General features: G+C 37.1%; 1 protein-coding gene across 1 annotated transcript in view; it reads left to right on the top strand.

Annotated features, from left to right (window-relative positions):
* The first annotated feature begins 733 nt into the window (after positions 1-733).
* The window catches only part of LOC149804197 (uncharacterized), a 113,762-nt gene continuing 108,495 nt past the window's right edge, over positions 734-6,000 (top strand). Inside the window, exon 1 of the mRNA XM_089937812.1 lies at positions 734-821. The gene's annotated coding sequence lies outside the window, so the exon portion shown is untranslated. The remainder of the gene's footprint in view (positions 822-6,000) is intronic.

The following is a 6,000-nucleotide window of genomic DNA, read 5'->3' as shown; positions in this document are numbered from 1 at the left end:
AAAAAACAACGTTAAACTCTTACATGTATGTATATATATATATATATATATATATATATATATATATATATATATATATATATATATATATATATACTATTAATTTTATACAGTGTTCGAAAGTGGAAATAAATTATTTGAATATCGAGAAAATATTACAAAAATTAAATCAATAAAATAAACATAAACATAAAACACGCTTTCTGTCAGTATCTATATTGGTAATGCACGTGCTGAATTTGCCTCAGTATGCCTTGTTGAAATGGCAAAATCTGGTGGCCCTGTATTGGAGAAACTGTCAGGCTGTCCACCGTCCAGGCAAAATGATCAAAAGTCGTCTGCTAGTAACCTTTTCGGGTTCTTTACATTAATTAAGTCATGGACGAAGCAAAATATTACAATTGGTTATATTACACCGCAAAATTATTTTTTGGAGGGGGGATGCAAACATGTAGTGGTCATCTATTAAGATGTAGCCCAAAACATGTTCAGAGGTGAAATCGGGGTGGGGTGGGGGAAAGTGCCCCTATTTGCGGGTGCCCATGTGCAATGCCCATCAGTGTTCTGGACGATTCAAGAGGATGTTCCTTATACTACTGTGTAAGGTTCACAGAAAACTAAATGGAAATTTGATCATTTAGAACTAATGGAACGATTACGGTATACTACATAATGAAGCGTGTCATTAAAGAAACAATATGTACCCCACTGCCCTCTGTTATGGAGACTCTTTATCAAATTATGTTATGGATAAGATGGCAGACATTTTGCATATGCAGTTCTAACTGACAAGGAAGGATTCTTTTGGGCTGCTTTTTACCGTGAGTACTTGTGCTGGTGTTTCATTGCCTTTAACTGCATTTGTGTTGGTGTTTGATTGCCTTTAATGTGCATATTTGTGTTGGTGTTTGATTGCCTTTAATGTGCATATCTGTGTTGGCGTTTTATTGCCTTTTACTGTGAATATTTGTGTTGATGTTTGATTGCTTTTTACTATGAGTATTTGTGTTGGTGTTTGGTTGCCTTTTACTGTGAATATTTGTGTTGATGTTTGATTGCTTTTTACTGTGAGTATTTGTGTTGGTGTTTGGTTGCCATTTACTGTGAGTATTTGTGTTGGTGTTTGATTGCCTTTTACCGTGAGTATTTGTGTTGGTAGTCCAGTACATTGATATAAACAGCATTGGTAGACTTATTTTTTAAAACAATTCCCATTCGCATCTTTATGTTTACTACCTCATTCTAGGGCTCAATATTTAAATAATGCAACTTTTGCGTCTGACGTATACACATTATACATTTACCGCTCCTGTGGCCTAGTGGTTACAGCGTCCGCCTCAGATGCGGGAGGTCACGGGTTCGAACCCGGCCGAGTCATACTAGAGACTTATAAAAATGGTGCTAACAGCTGCCTCGCTAGGCATTGACTGATTGGTCTGGTGTCAAGGATAATGTGACTGGGTGGACATGCTACATGTCTGCGGCATGATGCCCCAGTGCTAGACGTCACTATAGACTTTCACACTGCAGACATCATAACGATATGACTGAAAAAATTGTTGAAGCTACGTTAAAAATCCAAATATCACACACACACACACACACACACACGCACACACACGTGATGTAATGACTTAAGTACAGTAGCACAGCTTATGTGATTGTATGCATGTAAAAAAAAGTCACAGCATTCTTTCTTTTGGGCACATTCTGAAATCTACCTGTATTACTAAATACATCATTTTTGATCGTATTTGATCTCAAGGCGATACAATTTTGAAAGAAGAGACTCTAACTTTACACATCGGATTAACCTGAAGGCTAATAAGGTTACAGCTTATGGGACCTCGTTTTTTTGTAGGTCCTCTTTTAGGTCATCCATTCCACACGAAAGTAACAACCGAGCGACATTCCCTCCTTTAGGGCACTCATGATCTTAATCATGCCCAGACTGGAGTGCCACGACACATTAAAAAACGGTTGCATTTGCTTTACTTTTCTATTTAAATCAGTCAGCGTGGATCCGAGTCTCGGGCTCGGCCAATGTGAGTGTGCGAGAAAGCTTGTCAGTAGTTTCCAGTGGGTCGTTGGTTCTTACAGGTTTTTTCTTTCTTCGGGTTTTTCCTCCACCAGTTATACTGGCCGCCATGAATAGCCAGCATATTGTGTACTGACCCACAACAATAATAACAGCAACAACAAGTCTCTCATGTCAACTCCACAGCAAAGTTACCCCCCAGAACAATTTTATCCGGCGATAGAAACACACATGCGTGAATCTAAATGCCAACTTTTTCGTGATTACTTTACATATAGATTTAGTTACACATGAAAAACTGTTGTACAAATTCTATACGAAACTTAAAACGGATCCAGCAAAAAGAAACAAGCTACTTAGAATTACTTTACTATCTATGTCAAACATGTTTAAGAATTATAATTTGTTGTCCACCGGGAAAATAACTAATAACCCAAGCCCCAAGGTCTCTCTCTCTCTCTCTCTCTCTCTCTCTCTCTCTCACATACACACACACACACGCGCGCGCGCGCGCACGCACGCACGCACGCATACACACCTATGTTGACTTCAGACGGATGAAAATATGAAGACTCACCCCTCTCGATATACTCGTCTTTTTCCCTATATTTGCGTGCCGTTTCCTTACGTTGGTATAAAGTATATATCAAAATTTAAAAATTTATGCACGTATAGCAAGATTTCCACACAAATAATCTTCCAATCTAGCAATAGATCTTTGGGTGGCAATAAACACTTACAACTTTGGTAAAGATCTTTTCTGAACCTGTATTGACCCAAAGAAGGAAATACATTAAAGAAAATTATTGACAGTGAAATGGAGTTGTCTCATGAATATGCACTGGAGGCTTATGTAAATACATACAAATTTAATAGCTTTTACCGACTGAAATCTTTCTCAGCTTTATTTAAATGAAAACTCAACATAAAGCGCAATATTATATATTCTATAATATAAAGAAAGCACATAATGGATTTAACTTGATTGCAAATTTATTTTAAGATCAAAGAAGATTGCAATCTGAGATTCTCATACCAAAATACTTACATCAAATTGATGCACAAATACGTGTGGTTCTCTCTCTCTCTCTCTCTCTCTCTCTCTCTCAGGATGATCGAATCTTGAAATACACCAAGAATGTAAACCCTCTAGTAAACATCCTCACCTAATTTGTAGATACAACAGACACTATCCTACTCCAACACATGACATATTGTGTCTTACTGGTAATATACTTATTGGTAATATATGTGTCTTATGTGTCTTATTGGTAATATACTCGAAGACGAATATTACTTTTTTCATCGATCGTCAATGGTATCCTCCATAGATCGTCAGGTTTGGCTCAGACTAGGTGGTATGTACAAAGTCACAGAATTATTAAACAGTCAGCACAGTGATCTTATCAGCAATCTAGATAATTTTAAATATAGATCATTTATCTTCAGATCTGATTTAATAAATGCTTGGCAGTATAATCACTAATACATTGGACTTTTAATAAAGATATATATTGTTAAATTATGTCCATTTATCTCAAAATTAAAATAATAATTACTTACTGCATCTACAAGAAAGATTCCTGGTTTAAATGAAGATTGACAAACGTCTTTACTCTGCAGAATAATGCACAGGTAAATCTAATATGATGTATATGCATGTAAAGATTTGTGTACCACCTACTAATTATAAGTATATTATAATGTTCATATTTAACTTGCCATGGCCAATTCTATCCATGTTAGAATGTTCATATTGTACTTGCCATGGCCAATTATATCTGTATTATAATGTTCATACTGAACGTGCCATGGCCAATTCTATCCATATTATACTTGCCATGGCCAATTCTATCCATATTATAATGTTCATATTGTACTTGCCATGGCCAATTCTATCTGTATTATAACGTTCATACTGTACTTGCCATGGCCATTTCTGTCTTTATTATAATGTTCATATTGAACTTGCCATAGCCAATTCTATTCATATTATAATGTTCATATTTTACTTGCCATGGCTATATGCAGTAGTAGTTAATGGGGATACTTTAGCGACAATGGGACTTTAATGTTAAAATGGGGGGTTGTACCCTGGAGACAATGGAAAATTTAACAATAGAGAAAAAAGTTTGTACCCTGGCGACAAGGGGAATTTAACATGGGGAATAAATCGTGGGACTGTTGAGCGCCAAGGGGAATTGAACATGGGGAATAGAGTTTGGGACTGTTGAGTGACAAGGGAAAATGGAACAGGGTCGGGACCCTATTTTAATACGGTCCCGACCTGATGGGTCTATGAAAAGGGAACATACGAAATTGAAATAGGGAGGGGTCTCTATTTTTCTTTTTAAAAAATAAAAAATAAAAAGGGGTAGGCAATGAAAGTCAAGATCTTTTCGAGACCTATGAATGGCTCTGAAAAGGGTCTTTGGTTTTGTCAATATATCCTTAATATTATATCGTGGATAAACATCCATGTATCTATTTATAGCTATAATCAGCTGAAATTCCTATGAAATCTCACTATCTATTTATACTACAACTTGTGGGTTATTCCTTTGGAAAATCCCATTATCTTTTTATAACCTCAGCTTGAGTGACGTTCCTGTTTATGAACTCTAATACATATGTATAGCTACAACCTGTGGAAATCCCCAAGTCCTACTGTAGGTAGGTAGAGTGTATTTGACAGGGATAAAGTGAGTTTTATAGGAACAAACAGAGACCAATACACACACACACACACACAACGTACGCGCGCAGACATACGCGCGTGCACACACACATACACACACACTATAAAATGGATAAAATTAGTAACTACTTACAATATCAACTTGTGTGACGATCGTGGATAAATACCTATGTATCTATAATCAGCTGAAATTCCTATGAAATCTCACTATCTATATATACTAAAACTTGTGGGTTACCCCTTTGGAAAATCCCACTATCTTTTTGTAGCCTCAGCTTGAGTGACGTTCCTGTTTATGAACTCTAATACATATGTATAGATACAACCTGTGCAAAACCCCAAGTCCATAGTTATAGTCTCAAAATTTCCAGCGTCAGTGACGTCACTGTACTGAACACTAGGGGATAAATGTCAACAGTGTTGCAAGTGGCTGACCTGAATACACGCTACTGTAGGTAGGTAGGTAGAGTGTATCTGATAGGGATAAAATGAGTTTTATAGGGACAAACAGAGACCAATACACACACACACACACACACACATACACACACACAACGTACGCGCGCAGACATACGCACACACACACACACACACACAGAGGAAAGAGGAAAAAAAACCAAAACCATACTATCCATACAAACGTACGCGAACGCATAGAAACCCCAAAATATACTATCCACACAACGTCGCTAACGCATAAAAACCCAAATATACTATCCACACAACGTACGCGAACGCATACAAACCCCAAAGATACTATACACACAACGTCGCTAACGCGTACAAATCCCAAATATACTATCCACACAACGTCGCTAACGCATACAAACACCAAATAAAGAAGAAAAAAATCCCAAATATACGATCTACACAACCTACGCGAACACAAACACACACACACACACACACACACACACACACACACACAGAGGGAAGAGGAAAAAACAAACCCCAAATATACTATCAACACAGAAGGGAGATAATACAAACCCAAAATAAACTATTCACACAAACGTACGCGAACGCATACAAACCCCAAATATACTATCCACACAAACGTACGCAAACGCATAAAAACCCCAAAATATACTATCCAAACAAACGTACGCGAACGCATACAAACCCCAAATATACTATCCACACAAACGTACGCGAACGCATACAAACCCCAAATATACTATCCATACAAACGTACGCGAACGCATACAAACCCCAAATATACTATCCATACAAACGTACCCGAACGCATACAATTCCCAAATAT

Source organism: Sinohyriopsis cumingii, chromosome 2, assembly GCF_028554795.1.
Source record: "Sinohyriopsis cumingii isolate HCF-2022 chromosome 2, ASM2855479v2, whole genome shotgun sequence".
NCBI lineage: Eukaryota > Metazoa > Mollusca > Bivalvia > Unionida > Unionidae > Sinohyriopsis > Sinohyriopsis cumingii.
The sequence above is the reverse complement of the archived record's forward strand: the minus strand, read 5'-3'. Positions and strand labels throughout refer to the sequence as shown.